Consider the following 20,472-nt stretch of genomic DNA (forward strand, 5'->3'; position numbering starts at 1 on the left):
GTGCATGTGCTAGAAACCAGTCAGAGATAGTCAGTTCCCCCCTCCCACTGTTTTCTCCCGAGCATGGAGTGATTCAGATTGAACAGCAAGCACCTTCACCCAGACAGCCATCTTGGTGACTCAAGGACCTTTTCTAATATTAGCAGTCGTAAAGATAGTCTTTCCTTCCTAGAGCACTCATTCTTGCCCTTAGGAACAAAGGTTGTTCAGTCACCCAATTCTTACTGGTTCCTGTTATCCCAAACCTGTTGGGGGCAGAGGTGAGATTCTTAATTTTCTGTTCTTCTTTTTTTTAAACAGTTTCAAGTTGCTCAGGCTGACCCCAAACTCAGGTAGCTAAGGCTGAGTCTCCTGTTGCCTTCTTCTGAGTGCTGGGACTTGTTCCACTTTGCTCAGTTTATGCAGTGCTGGGGACGGAACCCAAGGCTTCACTTAAGCTGGGTGAGCACTCTACCAGCTGAGCCACATCTCCTGTCCCTCTTTTTTTATTTTTGAGGCAGGTCTCACTTTGTAGCCTGTGCTTTCCTAGACCTCGATCTGTAGCTTAGGCTGGTCCCAGCCTCGCAATCCTCCTGCCTGTTGGGATGACAGGCATTTTGCTAGTAGCCAGATTTCCAAACCGTGCTGCCTCCGCCTCTTCCCTGGTCACTTCCCTCCCTCAAGCAGGCTAGCTTTCAAATCTCAGTCGGGACCTCCGGACCAGCCGTGCCTCCGTCAGCCTCGCCATTTTCAGCTGACAAAGACTTGAGATCACAGGTGAGCGGTGGCCAGCAGCTGGAGGCCACACGAGGTGGCGCACAGCCTCGACCCCGCACTGACCCCAGAGGAGACCGAGTGGGGCTGCCAAGGGGGAGAGGCAGGGTCACGCAAGCACAAGCTGCCAAACCTTCGAAGTCAGCCCAGGGCTGGGCGGGACTTTTTGGGAGGGGCGGGGCCCCGACGCCAGAGCATGGCCCGGGGGCGGGGCTTCTCTGAGGAAAGAACAGGGGCGTGGCCTAGAAGCTGAACAACCGAACTGGGCGCCGCCGGGCTCCGGGGCGTGCCTTTTCCGAGGAGAGATGAGAAGCCGAGGAGCTGAGAGCTCGGCTCGGGGGCGGAGCTTTCCGAGGAGAGTTAAGGGGCGTGGCCCACAAGGGCCGTACCAAGAGCGCAGGTTTGGGAGGGGAGCAAGGGAAAGGAGGCTGCCTCTAGAGCACGCGCGTGCGGCTCTTGTGGGCGGAGTCTCGGCTGTGCTGACCACGCCCCACCCCCGCCACCTACGCGGTCGTGGTAGCGCCTCAGTGGTGCGGGCTTGCGTCCGGTCCCGGTGTCTCAGAGAGCTCTACTCGGTGAGCGCGGTGTGTGAGTCGGTCGGTCCCGAGGGGCGCAGGGTGAGTGAGGACTGGGGGACCTTGGGGGAGGCTCCGCGATCCCGGGTCACCGCCTGTCGTTGCGACCATCCGGCTTGTGACTCCGGGGAGGGTTTTTAGGCCGGATCTCCGCAGGTCTCACCCGGTGCGGAAGGCGAGACTTCCCACCTCGGCCCTTCTCCTGGGGTGGTGCTTCCCACCACGACCTAACCTGTCGCGGGCCGTATTGAGGGTCTTCGTTTCCAGACGCCTACCTATAACTGCCTTCACCTGAGGGTCGGGTCTTTGCATCTGCGGGTGGGGATCCGGTCTTCTCGACTCCTCTCAGGCAAAGCAACATTCCCTCTCCAAGCCTCAGTTTCCCCACCTGTGCGACAGGACTTTTGGAGCAGCAGATTATGAAAACCACTGATATTAGAATGAGCTCTACGAGGGAGAATAGGACCCGGCAACAATCAGGTGGGCTCAGTTAAGGTAGCCTGGGAATCAATTCCCCAGCGTGCATCCCTGGGCCAGTCCCCCTCTCGGGACAGTGTCTGAGACACACCTCTGTTGGGCTTGCAGCAGTGACTCGTTGAGCTCTTGGGAGTAACCAGGTGAGAGGTCGAGATCTGTCGGACGGCAGGAACGGGGCTTTTGGATTGTTTGGGGTTTTTTTTTTTTTCCCCACTCCCTTATTTTCTTTCCCAAGACGATTCAGCATTGTGTAAGTCAGCGACCAGGACCGAAGATTTCAGGGACATTTCAGTGAAAGCGGTTGTGTGTTTGAAAAAGACCCATAAAACTTGAGCAGTTAGCTCCGAGCCTAGCGGTGCAGGAGAATAATGGAAGCACAAAGGAAGACTTAACTGGTGGGGGTGGTCCTGGGTTTGAGTTTTGCCACTTTGGCAGGATACATAACTTTTTGGAGCTTCTATTTTGTTCTTAGTGATCTAGCTGCCGTCCCCTAGGGTTGACTTTTTGTTTTTTGTTTTATTTATTTATTTATTTATTTATTTTTTGTGACAAGGTTTCATTATGCAGCCTAGGCTGGCCTGCACCTGCCCTTGAACTGATTGATTCTCCTGTCTCAGCCTCCTGAGGACAGAAAGTATAGGTGTGTGCCACCTAGCCTGACCAGGGTTGTGACATTTTTGAGGACAAGAGATAGTCCTGGAGTTGTTCCAATATTCAGGAGGTTGAAGCAGGAGCATTATTTGAATTCAAGGTCAGAAAGTTCCAAGTCAACAAGGGCTTCATATTGAGACTCGGTCTCAGTAAAACTGTGGAGACTTATTCTTACTATACAGGGCAGTAATTCTTGGAACTGTTGGTGGCTTTGGTTCATTAACCGTACACAAAGTCTACCCTAATAGATCCCCCTTGAATGGTGATCTCTGTATTGGCTGCTAGAGGGAAAAATGACTCAGAAAGCCCAGATAGTAAAATCTGGAAACCAAAATGGTCCACCTTGGTTTTATTGTTGTTACAGTGACCCCTTTAAAGAGTTTTCACAGCTCTTTAAATGGAGCATTCCATTAATCTCAGCACTCAGGAAGCAGAGGCAGATGGATCTCTGTAAGTTCAAGACCAGCCTAGTCTACAGATCTGAATTCCAGGACAGCCAAGGCTACACAGAGAAACCCTATCTGGACTCACCCCCACCCCGAAAAAGTTTTCACTTTCTTTTGAGAGTGAGTGGATCTTAACTTATTTACCCTCTGATATGGGAATTAGTTTCATTGAGCACATTGCTCAATCATTGTCAAAAAGTGGCCAGAAAACAGGCCTGCTATGGATAGAATGGAATATTATAGTATTACCCTCACATCTGGCACTTGAGAAAATAAGAGGTAGGATTAGGCTTCGGAAGATTCCAGAATTGAACTTTGGTACCTGGAAATCACAGGCTTGATGGCAGCCTGGATACCTCAGGTGAAGACATCCTGTCAGTAGGAGTTTATAAGCACCCATAGGAGATGATGTCTGTGGCCTGATAAACCTGAAATTGTAGGACCATTCCACTCTGGGTTGAGGTTTTCTTAACTCCTTGAAAATCAGGATCTGCATGCATTAGGTAAGTCTCTGTGTACTTAGAAGATAGACAATTTTAAAATTACTACCTGCCAAGAGCAAAACATTTACTTACTAAATCCATAGAACATTTCAACATGGCAAATTTGAATCTAGTTGTTTTTAGAAAGGGTCTCAGATAGCCCAGGCTGACCTAGAATCCCTGATCCTCCTATCTCTGCCTCCTAAATACTGGTATTATAGACATGTACCACCATTCCTGGCTTTAGCATCTAGTTCTTAGGGATTTATCCACCTTTGTGAAAGCTTACACAGTTGTCATATCTTTTGTCATCCCAAGAGGCTCCAGCAGCATCATTAGCTGGTGTGTAACCACTTCACATACCAAGCCAGGCCTCTAGGCCTCAGCTGAGTGAGACATAACTTTCCTCAGTTTGTTTGTTTATTTACTTATTTATTTTGTTTATTAGATTTTCATATAGATATCTATTGTATGTTGAGCATAATCCTTCACACATGTACCCATACATTTTTACTCTCTCTTTTCCATTTACCATGTACTAGACAGGCACTCTACCAACCCACTCAAGGTTTGAGGGCATGGTAAGATCTCATCTCAAAAAAAGGAAAAATAATAGAACCAATATCACAAAGGGCTGAGTAATACCCTCTTGTATGCCTTTCTACCTATGTTATTACAGTAAGAGAAACAAATAGTGTGTCTCTTCTAGAGACAGAAAACACCAGTTCATAGGTTCATTCCCTCTCCCCTCTGTTGTCTGTTTTGTGACAAGGTCTTGCTAAGTGGTCCTGGCTGGCCCAGAACTACTTACATAACCCAGGCTAGCCTTAAACTTGTAGCAATCCTCCTGCCTTATCATTCCAAGTGTTGTGTTTACAGGGTATGTATTATTAGCTCCCTTGTGCAAAATCCTGATTATTATTTATTTGACATGGACTTAGAGCAAAACTCATCTTTCCACACAGTTTTGCTGTTTGGCATTTGACAGAAATCTAGACTCACTGCAATTGATGCAAAAGCACTGGGTCAAAGGTATCTTATCTTCTGGGACAAGCCACAGGTACATGCCAAGCTTTGATTTCCTCATCAGTAAAGTTGGAGAAAGAATCCCTGTTCCATCAGTCTCCCAGATTAGCACAGAAGCTTGCTTGATTTTTATTTTCATTAGTTTTATTTTTGTCATTTGGTTTTTTTTCTCATGCAACGGATGGCCTTGAAGTCCTGGTCCTTCTGCCTTCATCTCCCACAGGTTAGGGGTTTCTTTTGTTTTTTTAATAAGGCCTTGCCTTTAAGTACCAATCCTCCTGTCTCAGCCTTAAGAGTAATGGGTTTCCAGGTGTGCCCGACCATGCCCAGGTAGAAGGTTGCTTGTTGATTCTTGATGTTCTTGGCAGGCTTAGGTCCCCATGGAATAACATTTCAAAGGCCCTCAGGGTGTGTCTGTGTAGACTCTGGTTCAGCTCCTTGAGAACCTTGCTATGGACAGAAACAAACAAGAAACTAAATACATATGGCAGAATAAGCCAAGTTTATCCCTGAGGTGACAAATGTGAGGTGCTTTGTAGTATTGAGTGTTCGCAATTGAGCATGCAAGAAGAGCTGCTTTGAGAGGCAGGACATTGTGCCATGCTCTAGGCAGCTAGTACCATTGAGTCTTTTGGAGTCAGTTTCTCATTGACCTGAAACTGGCTGCTTTGGCTGGAATGGCTGGACTACAAGTCCCAGGAATCCACCTGTCTGTGCCTTTTCAGCACTGGGATTTATAAGTGCATTCTAATATGCCAGCTTTTTTTTTTTGGCTAGGTTTTAGAAATTGAAGCATTTTACCAATTGAGCTATCTTCCTACTCCTTGTTTCTTTAGTTCACTTTTGAAAAATTACTTTTATTTATGGTGTGAGGGCATATGCCATGGCTCATGGCCTGCGTACCATGTCAGAGGACAGCTTGGAGGAGTCCTCTGTGGGACTGAGGGAACAAACTCAGGTCATCAGTTGTAGTGGCACGTGCCTTTACCCACTGAGCCTTCTCACTTCCCTCTGATTTGTTATGGAGTCTTACGCTGTAACTGGGCTGGCCTGGAATCCACTATGCAGCCCAGGCTGGCTTTGAACTCAACATAATTCTATTTTAGCCTATCAAATGCTAGGTGGCCAGAAGAGGGCATCAGATCTCCTGAAACTAGAATTCAGGTTGTGGGCTACCTGGCATGGCATCTGGGAACCAAGCTTGGGCCTCTAGAAGAAAGAGCACAAGTGACTTTAATTGTTGAGCCATCTCTCCAACTCCCTCATCCTCTCCTTTTCAAACTTAATTCATTCTCTGAGCATGAAAACAAAAATTATACTGATGTTTTATTTTCTGTCTATTATTGTCAGGTGACAGCAACTTCCTTTGCTCACTGAGTCACCTCGCTTGCCTACTAATTTCAGCTTTTTGTTTTCTTTGGCTTTTCAGGACAGGGCTTCTCTGTGTAGCTCTTGCTGTCCTGGAACTTGCTCTGTAGACCAGGCTGGCCTTGAACTCACAGAGATCTCAAGTGCTGGGATTAGTGGCTTGCACCACCACTTCCCCAGCTCTTATTTCAGTTTTAAGATCTGTCTTAGGTGGAGGCCAATTTCAGAATTATCTTTTGGTTAACATGCTGGGTTTCTGAGATCTGATCTTTGTTTAACACAGTTAAGAGAATTCTATATGTGATTTCCAGAAACTTAGTAGTTTCTGACTGGGATTGTGGCTCAGTGAGTAGACTGCTCACCTAGCTTTCATGAAGCCCTGGGTTCCATTCCCAGCATGTCTGTAATCTAGGAGGTGGAGGTAGGCAGATCAGGAGTTCAAGATTATCCTCAGCAACATTGTAAGTTGCTTATGTACTACATAAGACCCTATCTTACAAAAGGAGAGAAAGAAGGAAGGAAAAGGAAGAAAGGAAGGCATTTGAAGGATAATTAGATGGCACTCCAATCTATGGTACCTTGGCAGTGATTTGTTCTGATAGTGGACAGGAGATAGCCTGTGGTAGGGCAATAATCCAAGTGTTTGGCCTTTTCTGCCTGGATTGTATAACAGGAAGAATAATAGACAAGGTGTGCCTTCTAAGGTGGAACTCACGTCATTTTGCTTGTAAGTGAAGCTTAGAGGTGGTATTGAGTCATTTGACTTTATGTACCCAGGCCATATCTTCAGTGTGGTGACCCTTCCCTGTCTGACCTTCCCAGAGTTCAGTCTCCACATCTTCTCTTCCTGGGATGATGGTTCATGTGCACAACAGGATGAACTTGTAAGACTTTGATCTTCACAGTGTGTATTGTATTGCATACTAGGTCTGTATAAAGGTTCACAGGACTGGATAGATAACACAGGAACTCTCAGTAACCTTCCCAGTACACAGATGCAATGATTGAGGGTCACCTAGGGTTGGTTTTCAGGACAGCAAACAGTGATGAAGGCCCTCAGATACACAGATTGTGTCAGCCAATTGTGCCAGGCTCCTCTCGGGTAGGGCTGAGGGAGGTGCACATTCCAAGCATCACAGTTTCCTGACCTGAGTTTGTGGTCTGGCAAAGAAGACTGTGTGTTGGCTTTGCTTAAGGTTCAGCACCTTTCTGATTGTTTATAAAACCACATTATCACTTGGACAGGTCAGTTGAGGTTCCTTATATAATGCTATTTGAGAACTGGGAGTGTGGTTTAATGGAAGAGAATGTGTTTGTCATGGGTTTGTTCACTGTTATTTCAGTGTGTGTGTGTGTGTGTGTGTGTGTGTGTGTGTGTGTGTGTGTGTGTACATTTGCCATGGTATATGTATGGAAGCCAAAGGACAACTTTGTGAAGTTCTCCATTATATAGATCCTGGGAATTGAACTCAGGTCTTCAGACTTGGCAGAAAGTGCCTTTTCCCACTGACCCATCTCACTGGCCTCTAAAACAGTATTCTTGAAGCCTGGGGATGTCCTTCAGCACTGGAGCACTTGATTACTGTGCAGAAGTTCCTGGGGTTCCATCCCCATTACCGTAAAGATAAATGAAGTTCTTGCAGTGTGATTTGGAGGTCACATGGTACTTCAACAGCCATAAACTGCCACCTACATGGTCTCTGTTCCTGACAGTGGCCCTGCCACCCTTCTGTTCCTGGCTTTAGAGCTCTCCAGGACAAATGCTACCTTCCATTTTCCCTTTTATTCTGGGTCTGCAGCTGCCATTACATCTTGTCTGGTTTTGGTCTTCAAACCTTTTTCTGTAATTGTATGGTTTTACAATAGCTGTTGTGCTATTAACCTCTCTGTCTCTCTAGAGTACTTTTATGTGTTGCTATTACTGTGGATGCATACGTGTGTTTATGCTGTATGTGTGTGAGTGTGTGTCATAGCAGAGGTGAGGAGGTGAGAGGATGACTTTGTAGAATCAGGTCTCTCCTTCAATCTTTTCATGGATCCCAGGGACCAAACTCAGGTTGCCAGACTTGCAAGCAAGTCCTTTACTCACTTGAGTCACTTTGATACTTACTTTTCTTTCTTTGAGACAGGATTTTGCCATGTTCCAGACTGGCCTGGAATTCATAATTCTCTGCTTCTCCCACCCACTTCCCAATGGTACCATTGCTAGATTGATTTTTTTCCCCACCCTAATAGTTTTAAAGACTATTTTTATGTGTATTAGTATTTTGCCTGCATGTGTATATGTGTGTCTGGTGGAGTCAGAAAAGGGTGACAGATCCCTTGGAACTGGAGTTGTAGATAGTTGTGAGCTACCACACGGGTGCTGGGAATTGAACCTGGATCCTCTTCGAGAACAGTACACACGCTTAACCACTGAGTCATCTCTCCAGCCCCTGTTAGATTGATCTTGAAGGCCAGTTTTTTTTTTTTTCTTTCTTTCTTTCTTTCTATTTTTTCTTTGTTTCTTTGTTATTTATTTATTTATTGAGATAGGGTCTCATGTAGGCAAGGCTAGTCTTTTTGCTTGTTTTGGTTTTCATTGTTTTGTTTGTTTTTTGTTTTTGTTTTTTTGAGGGTTTCTCTGTATTGCTTTGGAGCCTGCCCTGTAACTAGCTCTGTAGACCAGACTGGCATTGAATTCACAGAGATCCAATTGCCTCTGCCTCCTGAGTGCTGGGATTAAAGATGTGTGCCACCACTGCCCAGCCACTTAGGCTAGTCTTACTAAACATGCTCTGTACCCAAAGCTGTCTTTGAACTCCCGATCCTCCTGCCTCCACCTTGTGGGTGCTAAGATAACAGGCACTTACTCTGCCACGCCTCACTTGAACGCTGCTCTTTTCCACCCCTTCCCCACACTGCTTAAGAATTTTTGTGTAGGGGACTGGAAAGATGGCTCAGTGGTTATTAAGAGTACTAGTTGTTCTTCCAAAGGACCCAGGTTCAGTTCCCAGCACCCACATGGTAGCTCACAACTGCCTGTAACTCCAGTTCTAGGAGACCTGATACCTTTACAACAATGCACATAAAATAAAGTTAAATACATACATACATATAAATATAAAGAATTTTTGTGTAGGCAGAGGCAGGTAGATCTCTGTGAGTTCGAGGCCAGCTTGGTCTACAAAGTGAGTTCCAGGATTGCCACAGCTGTTACACAGAGAAACCCTGTCTCCAAAAACAAAAACAAAGAATTTTTGTTTTCAGGGAGGTACTGGGGGGCATAAAACTCAGGGATTCATGTGTGCCAGTACATTCTCTACCTTTAAACTGTACCCCAGCCTTGCTTAAGAGTTTAAAACCATTCTCCTCATCTGTTGAGTGTGTTTTTCTTCTGTGTTTACCTTTTATAAAGTAGCCAGGAACAAAAGGAATCTAGCCAGGCATGTAGCTCATTTCTGTAATCCTAGCCCTGGGTTGAGGTGGGAGAACTACAAGTCTGAGGCTAGCTAGCCTGGACTACATAGTGAGCCGGTGTCTCATAAAATGAAATGAAAACTTTTACCACAGTGGCAATATAGTTGGAATGGTAGGTGAGTTCAGAGCAGAAAACTTTCAGTTATTTTTGTGAGGATAAGCTAGTGCCTGAAGCAGAACCAGGCATAAGATGGTAAATACTCAATTGATAGTAACTAGGTGAATAGATGAGTAAATGAATGAATGAATATGACTTCATTCTCCCAAGAATATTGTTGATCTTTGTCCTGTGTGTTGACTGAACCCAGATGGCCAATTAAGTCCTACCTATTTTGTTTCGAAGATTGTTATTGTAAGGTACAATTTTATTTTTATTTACTTATTTTTGTTTTTTGTTTTATTTTTATTTATTTATTTATTTTGAGACAGGGTTTCTCTTTGTAGCCCTGGCTGTCCTGGAGCTTCATTTTGTAGACCCAGCTGACCTTGAACTTAGAGATCGGCCTGCCTCTGCCTCTAGAGTGTTGGGATTAAAGACTGCCACCACTGCCTAGCTATTTTTAATTTTTTTATATTAAAATTGTGTATATTGTGTGTGTGTGTGCATGTGAGGGTGTTAGATCCCCTACAGGTGGTTGTGAGCTACCGGATGTGGGTGCTGGGAACTGAAGTCAGGTACTCTGGAAAGGCACTTATAACCACTGAGCCATCTCTCCAGCCTCTTAGTTCTTTTTGTCAGAGCATTTTATCACAACAATTAGAAAGTAACAAATATGCTGGGCGGTGGTGGCAGAGGCAGGTGATCTTTGTGAGACCTGTTCGGTCTACAGAGTAAGTACCAGGACAGGCTCCAAAGCTACTCAGAGAAACCCTGTCTCAAAAAAAAAAAAAAAAAAAAAAAAAAAAAAAAAAAAAAAAAAAAAAAACAAGCAAGCAAACAAAAACAGAAAACAGCAACAAAAAGAAATCAACAAATTCACACTAAGCCATGTTCTTCTGTGGCTCAACTGGTTTATAAGTTTATTGAATCCCACACACTCTTTCCAGCAAAACCAAGACCTGGGTGGCAAGTAGTTGAACCAGATGAGAATCAAGAAAAACTCTTGGAGCTAGAGAGATGGCTCAGTTTTCTAGCACCCACATGGCAGCTCATACCTGTCTGTAACTCCAGTTCCAGGGGAGGCAACACTCTCACACAGACATATCAGCAGGCAAAACACTAATGCACATAAAATAAAAATAAATGATTGAAAAAGATGCTATTGTGGTTGAGCATGGAGCTCAGTGTGGAGCTTCCTAGGAGTCAAGGCAGAGGAGCCTGGGGTGTACACCTGACAGTACGGAAGGCACAAGGCAACCAGGTCTATCACCAGGTGTGCCTTTTCTGGTCCTTCCTGTATGTAAGGATCATTGGCAGAGGCAACAGCCCTGAGCTCAGTGTTTGCAGAGCACTTAGTGCCTGCCAGGCTGACTCTTGAGATGCTGGGATTGTGCTTCTGTGAGAACAAGACCGGTGGGATGAATGGTGATAATAGTGGAGGCCGGAGTAGTGGATAGAACATTCCACAGAACCAGAGGGGTAGAGAGCTGGAGAGATGGCCCAGCAGTTAAGAGTGCCCTGGTTCAGTTCTCAGCACCCCCATCCTTTGGCTTACAACTGCCTGTAACTCTAGCCCTAGTGGATCCGATGTTCTCTGCTGGTCTCTGTGGACAGTGTACTCGCATGTACATACCCCTCTACAAGCAAACACACATAAACACAGGGTTTAAAACAGAAGTAAAAACTTTTTAAAGAATGGAGGAGTGTTACCCACAGGGTACCTTCCTAGACCTGGGTAGCTAAAGGCATGAAGCCCCAGGCTCAGTCAAAACTCAGGGTAGAGCTCTGGGAAAAGGAGAAAGGACAGAGTCAGAATGGTGACCCTTGCAGCAGGGTTTCAGCTTGGGGATCTAGGGCAGCAAGTGGGAAGAGATGCTTTGTTCCAGTTGGAGGTGGCCAGTACCCTGGGGAGGTGTTAGGTGCTTAGTCCCTCCCACATGCAGCCTCTTGCCCTTCTGCTGGACAAGTAGCTTGCCCCTGCACGAGTGATTTGAATCTGGGACTCTAGTCCAGGATCTCTCTCTTGGTTTTTGAGACAGGGTTTCTCTTTATAGTCTTGGCTGATGTGGAACTCACTCTGTAGATCAGGCTGGCCTTGAACTCAGAGATCTGCCTGCCTCTGCCTCCTGAGTGCTGGAGTTAAAGACATTTGCTGCCACCACCCAGTGCTCTGCCCTCTTTTTGCTTTTCTCTTCTGAAACAGGTGTTAGTAAGTTGTCCAGTCTGGACTTGAACTGTGTGTGTACAGCAAGCTGGCCTTGAACTCACAACCATTCTCTTGCATCTGTCACCTGAGTGCTATGATTTGAAGTGTGTACATCAACATACCTGCCCCTTATGTCTACGTGTGTGGGGGTGTGCATGTATGTATGTATGTTTGTATGTATACCTGTGTGAGACAGAGAGAGAGAGAGAGAGAGAGAGAGAGAGAGAGAGAGTGTGTGTGTGTGTAGAGGTCAGAGGGAACCTTAGTAGTTGTTACTCAGGAGTTGTCCACCTTGTGTTTTGTTTATTTTATGTATATGGGTATTTTGTCTGCATGTATGTTACATGTCTGTTTACCACATTTGTGCAGTGCCTGATGGGGCTAGAAGGAGGGCATCAGAACCCTAGAACTGGAGTTACAGACAATTGTAAGCTGCTGTGTAGGTTCTGGGAATCAAACCTGGGCCTCTGCAAGAGCAAGTGCTCTTAACCACTGAGCTATATTTCTGGCTTCCCATCTTGGTTTTTTGACACATGGTCTTGAATTGGCCTGGGGCTTACCACTGGGGTTGACTGGCTGACCAGTGAACTTTTAGGGATCCTCCAGCCTGTTAAGTCCTGCTCCAAGGGACCTCACAGCCTCTTCTGGCCTCCCTGAACACCTGAACCCACACCACACATACACGTAATCAAACATAAAATGAATATTTTTTTAAAAATACTATTTTTAAATGGAGAATGTGAGCTGAACACTCCTTACATGGTCCTGGGGATGGGCCTCAGGTCCTCATGTTTCAAGGCAAGCAGTACACTGACTGAGTCATCTCCCCAGCTCCAACTCTTTAATCTTTTTTAGTGTTACCCTTACAGGAACTTGCATAATGTCAGAGTTTATTTTCATTTCTCACCAAGCTTTCCTGATATTCACATCTTACATAATCATACTAAAATGATCCAGAACTGGAAGCAGTGTTGGTACAGAATGATTAATTAAATCAGACACTGGCAGACGCCTTTGTGAAGGGCCAGCTAGTAAGTACATTCTCAAATTTTGTGAGCTGTAATGTCTGACAGCTGAGCAACTGTTGTTTCATTTAGCAAGAAGGCAGCTGTAGGCGGCATGTGAGTGAATGGGTATGGCTGTGCTCTTCATACAAGTATTTGAACAAGTAGGCAGTAGGCTTTGTATCCAGGCCAGACCCAGCTAATACCTGTAGATACCCCATTAGAATGGCACCCTGTCTCAGCTCTAGACTTCTGCTTTTGATGGCTAATCTTAACTGTCAACTCGATAGACTCTAGAATACCTGGGAGATGGGCTTCTGGTTATGCCTGTGGGGATTATCTTAATTACGTCATTGATGTGGGAAGCTCTATCTTGACTGTGTGTGAGCCTGTCCATCATGAACTATATAAAATGGAGAAAGGAGGCTGGAGAGATGGCTCAGAGTTAAGGGTGTTTACTGCTCTTGCAGAACATGTGGCTTCAGTGCCCAGCAACCAGATCAGGCAGCTCACAGCAGTGTGTAACTTAAGCTCCAAGTGATCTCACAACCCCCTGTGACCTTGAACACCTGAACTCATGTGCACATAGCCACACATACATATAATTAAAAATAAGATAAATATATGTTTTTAAATGCTACTTTAAAAAGGAGAAAGAGAGCCAAACACCTGCATTCATTGCTGTTGTCCGATTATAGGCATATTTGTGATCAGCTGCTTCACCGTGTAGCTCAGGCTAGCCTTGAACCCATGCCGATCCTCCTGCCTCCACCTCCTGAGTATTTGAGGCCTGAGTCACCACACTGAGCTAGTTTACCCAGTTTTCTATCTGGCCATTGTGTTTGCCATCCTACCTCTTTGTCACCTGTCATCTTGTATTCCTTTGGTCAAGAAACCCACCATAGCATCTGGGGCTGATTCTAGATCCCCAAGAAAGGCAAAAGTCACACTCCGGTTGGTTCCTGCTTTCTTCTTGGGCATGGGTTCCTGGACTCCTTGGATTGCTCTCTGCAGTTCATAGCTAATTTACTTGCCCTCCCAGGTGCCTGTCTCACCACAGGAGCAGTGTACCTTGACCATGAAGGGCTGTTGGGAAGCAATTACTTTTTCAAAACTAATTTGATAACAAGTCAGAAGCCTTAAAAATACTCCCTTTGATGAGATTTGGGTGTGTTTGTCTAACTGTGTTTGTGTGTCTCACTGTGTGTTTCTGTGTATGTGTGTACAAGTATGTGTGTATGTCTAACTGTATATGTATGTGTGTGTCTGTGTGGTACTGTTTATGTGTATTTGTGTGTGTCTGGGTATGTGTCTCTGTTAATGTGCAAGTTTGTGTATGTGCCTCTGTATATGGATGCATAGCTATGTGTACCAGTGTGTCTATATGTATGTGTCTCTGTGTGTCTGTATGTGTATGCATGAAAATGTTTTACGTGAGGTCAGAGGACAGCTTGTGGAAGTGGGTTGTTCCCATGTGTGTCCCCAGGATTGATTTTTAGCTTGTGCCTTTTCTTTTTCTTTTTTCTTTTTTTTTTTTTTTTTTTTTTTTTTGTTGAGTCCTGCAGGCTGGACTCTGTAACTCCTGACCAGGGGGAGGGGGACTTGGCTTCAAGGGACAACCATGTGTGGAGGCTGGAATGTCATTCAGCAAAAAGGGTGGGTGATGGACTACAGCCTGGAATTCCTTCCTCTTTGCTGGAAGGAGCAGGTCATTTGTACATGGAGACTCAGCAGGGCATGAGAAGTCATAATGCTTTCAAACACTTTGGAGGCAGGAGGCAAGGCATGCTGTTTATTTACCCCTCTACAGTACTATTTATTAGAGCAGGAAGCCTGGCTCTGATTATGGCACAGGCTGTCCTTGTACTGGTGTTTTATTTTTGTTTTAGTTATTTTGTTGCTGTTCTGGTGTGTGTGTGGTGGTGGTGATGGTGGTGGTAGTGGTGGTGGTAGTGGTGGTGTGCCTGTAGACACTAGAAGAAGCCATTGAATCCTGAAGCTGGAGTTACAGGTAGTTGTGAGCTGCCAAGTGTGGGTGCTGGGAAACAAGCTCACGTCCTCTGCAGGGGCAGTGTGCATGCTCTTAACCACTGAGCCGTTTCTCTAACCTCCTTTACTTCTACCTTTCCTGAACCCTTAGGGTCTGCCATGGGCTTATGTGTGTCACTGTGCTCATTGCTTGCTATGTCTCTTTAGCTCTTTTTGTTTGTTTCCTGCCCAATGTCGTACTGTAGCCCAGCTGACCACTCTGGAGCCCAGATCACCCTTAACTCATAGTGATCTTCCTCAGCCTCTCAAGTACTGGATTACAGGCATACATCATTATGTCTAGTTTGCTCTTGCTTGACTGTGCATATAGAAGAGATTAGGGGATGAATATGTAGTGAGTGGCAGGAAGGTTTGGATTGTTGTCAGGGTGTTCCCTTTTGTTTGTGTGTATATGTGTGTGCATGTGTGCTAGATGGTGTTTCTCAGGCACCATCCACCTTGTTGGTTTCTTGAGATGTATTTTGTGTGTGCTTATGTGTGAGAGCATACATGCTTCTGTACACAAACACATAACACACAAACACACACACACACACACACACACACACACACACACACACACAAACACACAGAGGCCCAAGAAGGCCAAAAGATTTCCTGGAGGAGTTATAGGCATTTGAGAGATGCTTGACATGTATGCTGTGAAGCCTACCTGGGTCCTCTGGAAGAGCAGGGAGTGTTTCTAACTACTGAGTCATCTCTCCAGCCACTTTGTTTTTTGATACAGGATCTTTCACAGGCCTGGAACTTGCTGAGTAGGTTGGATGGCCAGGGAGCACCCCAGTGCTGAAATTACAAGTGCATGGACCATGTTTACCACTTCCCTCCCTCCCTCTCTCTCTTTCTCTCTCTCTCTGACTCAGGGTTTCTCTGGTTGACATGGAACTCACTCTGTAGACCAGACTGGTCTTGAACTCAGAGATCTGCCTGCCTATATCTCCCAAGTGTTGGGATTAAAGGCTTGTGACACCACTGCCCGGCTTTGTTTTGTTTTGGGGTTTTTTTTTGGGGGGGGTCAGTTGTTTGTTTTGTAAGACAAGGTCTTTCTTTGTAACTCTGGCTGGCCTGGGATTCACTATGTAGACCAGGCTGGCCTCAAACTCCCAGATATCCTCCTGCCTCCACCCCCTGAGTTTTATTATTACAAGTGTGCACCACCTTCTGGGCAGTACCAGGGATGGAACCAGGGGCTTCCTATATGCTGGGAAAGTGCTCTACTTACTGAGTCACACCATCAGCCCTAGCCCAAGCCCACCCCAGCCTCTGAACTTGGTTAACCGCATCTGTGCGCAGACTGCTTCCGCTAAGTCATGCTTTCGATGGTGCCTCTGGTGGCAGTCACCTTCCTCCTTAGCAGTGTTGCCTCATCCATGTGTCAGTCATATGTTTCCAAATTAAGCCCTGTTATATGGGGGAAAGGCCACCACCCTGGGGACATTGGCCACTCTGTTAGGAAACCGTTCTCTAGGATGTTGAGTTCCAGGCCAGGCTGGATTGGCACAGGAACTGTGGACACTGACCTTCCTGGGGGGTACCTCTCATCTGGCAACTGCTCTCCCCAGTTCTGTTTCCTTGGGGCTCTCAGACCTTGGGCCATTGTCAACGCTCAATTCTTCATGTACCACCTTCCTTCCTTCCCACAAATGCTGACTCTTGATCTTGCACTGGATGAACTCTTACCCTCTTACCATATTTCAGCCAGTCTAATGAGTGTGTGCTTCCTTTTCTGTCAGTAAATAATCCGGATAGCCCTGGCTGGCCTGGAACTTACAATGCAGTCCAGGTTGGCCTCTTCCTACTTTTATGGTATGCCCCACCAGACCCGATCTAAATTGTCATCTTGTTACTTGCCTATTATGGATTTCAGGTGATCAGTCACTTCCAATGAGGCATTGTAAGGAAGTCATCGATTGTATAGTCAAGTGGATTTTTCAATGTGGGACCTTCTTTGACTAGGGTTGGTGGCTCAGTACACATTTGCCTAGAATTCCCCAGTGAGCAACTGGAGGGGTGGCTTAGTGATACAGTGCCTGTCACAGTCATAACAAAAAAAAAAAAAAAAAAAAAAAGGAATTTACTTTGTGCTCATGTCTTGGTCTGAGGAACTCTGTTGGAACTGTGTTTTGAGCTCAGAAAAATTTAGGATTTTTATTGTTGGGTTTTGTTTGTTTGTTTTTACAATTTTAAAATTATTTATTTCTATTTTATGTGCATTGGTGCTTTGCCTGCATGTATGTCTGTGTGAGGGTGCCAGATCTCCTGGAACTGGAGTTACAGACAGTTGTGAGCTGTTATGTGGGTCCTGGGAATTGAACATGGGTCCTGGGAAGAGCAGTCAGTGCTCCCAGCCACTGAACCATCTCTCCAACCCCATTTTTTGAATGGAATGGAGATCTCATTTCACAATTTACTCTTCACTATCCAGAAACAGTTTGATATTACTTACAATTTATACCATCTGTGTTCTGTTTAATTTTGACTTTATTGCAGTATAATCTTCACAGGTAATTTTTGATTAATATTGTTAAAAAAAAAATCAAGGCCAGGCATGGTGGCTCATGCCTTTAATTCCAGCACTTGGGAGGCAGAGGCAGGTGAATCTGTGAGTTTGACATCATCCTGGTCTACAAACTGGGTTCCAGGACAGCCAGGGCTACACAAGGAAACCCTGTCTTGAAAAAACAATAAAGTGCACAGCAAAAACTACCTTCCAGAGTCATTCAGTGTTTAATAAAGTTGTTAGTCATTCAGAGAACTCTCCATCTGAACACAGTGCTGGAAACACACAGCTCATATGGCAGAGGGCTTGCCAAGCATTCAGGAAGTGCCGGGCTGAGTCCCCAGCACCACATAAAGGCAGAAGCACCCAAAAGGCAGAAGCAGGAAGATCTGAAGTTCAAAGCCATCCTGGGCTATGCTGAACTTTACTTGTGCCATGTTCTTTAGCTGCTGCAGAGAGGGACAAGCTGGATATTCAGTTCCTGGTTCCAAAAATCTATGGTGGTGAAGTTGAGAGTGACATGGTAGTTTAAATACTGAGTGTGATGCTTGCAGACAGTAAGATGGTGACAATCACAGCCTGTTCTCACAAACTCTGAAAATTCATCTAAGGCAGTGGCTCTCAACCTGTGGTCTCAGGGTTGACTAACCCTTGGAAAACACAGATATGTATGTTATAGTTCATAACAGTAGCAAAATTACAGTAGCAACAAAAATAATTTTATGGTTTGGAGTCACCACAACATGAGGAGCTGTGTTAAAGGGTCACAGTGTTAAGAAGATTGAGAAGCCCTGGAAGGCTTTCTTGCTCCAACTTCCTGCTCCACTGTTGTTGGTTTTTTTTTTTTTTTTTTTTTACCATGTTATAGTAGCTTTTAGCAGAGCACACTTCAGGTTGTATTAAGCTAGTGTTTTCTTTTGTAGGTAGCTGTGCTGGTCAGGTTTTGTTTTTGTTGTTTTGTCAACTGAACACAAATTAGAGTCACCTTGGAAGAGGGAAGGAACCCCAATTGAGAAATTGCCTCCATCATATTGTCTGTGGGCAAGCCTGTGGAGTATTTTCTTGACTAATGATTAATGTGGGGGGTTCTAGTGCCCAGTCCGCTGTTGGCAGTGCTACCCTTAGGCAGGTGGTGATGGATACTCTAAGAAATCAGGCTGAGCAAGCCAGTTAGCAGCATCCCTCTGTGGTTTCTACCTCTGGTCCTGCCCTGACTTCCCTCAGTGATGGAGTGTGATGGGGATGTGCAAGCCAAATAGACCCTTTTCTCCCCCAGTTGATTTTGGTCATGGTGTTTATCACAGCAACAGGAAGCAAACTAATACAGTGTGTGTGTGTGTGTGTGTGTGTGTGTGTGTGTGTGTGTGTGTGTACAGTTGCAAGTGTTACTAAAATTCTTTCCCTGGGGGAGAACCCTGAGTTTCCAGTGACAAGCCAAAGAACAATTCCATCAGAGTTTACCCTGGGGAACCAATGAGATTATTGGACTTAACTTACAGAGCATGGGAGTAGGGTTGCTGACAGGAGTGTGGGTGGCCCCAAAGCAGGAACCCTGAGAAGTCTTTACCTAGGGATCCTCCCTGCCTCCACAGGTCTGACTGTTAGAAAGTAGGCACAGCTAATCTCGTGAGCAGGACAGCATTATCAACAGCACACGGTCAGTTCAGTACCCTTGAGTATTGTTCTTCAGGCTCATTTGTCATTTTTGTTTGGTACTGGAAGACTCATTGGCCTGGAGTTCGACAAATAGGTTAGGCTCGCTGATGGGTGAGCTCCAGTGATCCTCATTTCTCTGGTTTTGGTCTTGCCATTGTTGGGATTATAAGTATGTGCCACTGTATCTAGCTCCTTTTTTCCATGGCATTTGTTTACTGTGTGTCTGTGTGTTTACTCCCATGGCATGTTTGTGGAGGCCAGAGGACAACTTTCAGGAGTCAGTTCTCTCCTACAACCATGTGGGTCCCTGGGTTCTAATTTACTTCTCAGGCTTGGTGGCAAGTTCCTTAACCCATCTCCTGGGCCCATGCTTGCTTTTTTTTAGGTTCTGGGAAGTGAACTCAGGTTCTGACACTTGAGAGGCAAATGCTTTACTGACTGAGCTGTTTCTCTCGCACTAGGCCAGTGTTTTCTCACCTCCCTTTAGGACTGATTCATGTTAATTCTTTAGCCAAGCAGTATTAGTAATCTTTAAGCTTGTCAAATGCCAAAGAAATCTCAGCTTCCCCAAGGAAGCCATGAAACCTACTCTGTTTAGGAGAGACATCACAGGAAGCCTTGGCTGCAGCACCTCACTCCTCCTACCTGGCAGTACCAGGATGCTAGAAGATGTCAGAAGAGGCTACCTGAGGAGCCATAATCCTCCAAGCTAGGTTTGTCACCTGGCAGGGACTCTGCTTCGTTCTCTGCCCATATTTAGAGTGACTTCCCACCTCATCTCACCTTATCTTGAAGCTTCCTCACTGACATGCCCAGAGGTTTATTTTCATGGTGATTCTGAATACTGTCAAGTTGGCCATTGGTATTCAGTCACTCCATGTGTGGTAGTACACATCTTTAACTCCAGCACTCAGGAGCCTGAGGTGGGAGGATCTCACCTTTGGAGCAATAAAAGCCCCTTTGATTGGCCTGAATGTGGTTTGAGGGGTAATGGTTATACTAGTACCCTGTGCCCCAAAACTCTCCCATCTTAGGAACTTCCCACAAGGAAGGCATTTCTCTTGAGTTGTGTGGTGAACCTTGTGACCTGGCATTGTGTCTGCCTTTCTGGAAAGCAGGGGTCTGGGCTACTTGATGAGAAAAGGAATCCATACTGCTTGCTGCCTTTCAGAGGGATACAAGTGCAGGTTTCTCTGTGTTAGCATGTCATCCCTGAGTAGACCCCCATTGGCGGCAGCTGGCTCTGAATGTTTCCTCCCAGTTCTATGAGACAGATTTTCCTAGAATCCTACGTCAAAGCAGGTCCTAAACGCCTCTTGGTCTGATTTTGTGAGCATCTGACAGAAGGTGCGTGGGCTTGTCAAAGATGAAGTCAAGGTTGGACAGACACAACCAGTCCTGAATACATAGTGTTGTTGAAATATTTAACACCTTGTTCTTGAGGACAGCAAAGTTTAATCTGTCCCGTACTGTTCAGATACCAAAGAGGATAAAGGCCGGGGGGTGTGGCTCAGAAGTACCGTCCAACAGCAGTACAGTAGAACCGCCTACTGAGGCTGGGAGCAGTGCTCAACCTCAGAGAGCCTAGAACTCTCTGGACTGGAGGAGTGGCTCAGTGGCGAGCACCTGTCTACCATGTAGGAAGTCCCTGGGTAATATTTCCCAACGCTACCCTTTAAGGACATGTAAGGATAGAAGTCCTGCTGCTGGAAAAGCATGT

At 45.6% G+C, this 20,472-nt stretch overlaps 1 protein-coding gene across 1 annotated transcript in view; it reads left to right on the forward strand.

Moving 5' to 3' along the window:
* Positions 1-1,288: 1,288 nt before the first annotated feature.
* LOC127236955 (NADPH--cytochrome P450 reductase) overlaps positions 1,289-20,472 on the forward strand; it is a 39,845-nt gene continuing 20,661 nt past the window's right edge. The window contains exon 1 of the mRNA XM_051204955.1: positions 1,289-1,370. The gene's annotated coding sequence lies outside the window, so the exon portion shown is untranslated. The remainder of the gene's footprint in view (positions 1,371-20,472) is intronic.

Source organism: Phodopus roborovskii, unplaced genomic scaffold (genome assembly GCF_943737965.1).
Source record: "Phodopus roborovskii unplaced genomic scaffold, PHOROB, whole genome shotgun sequence".
NCBI classification, from domain to species: domain Eukaryota; kingdom Metazoa; phylum Chordata; class Mammalia; order Rodentia; family Cricetidae; genus Phodopus; species Phodopus roborovskii.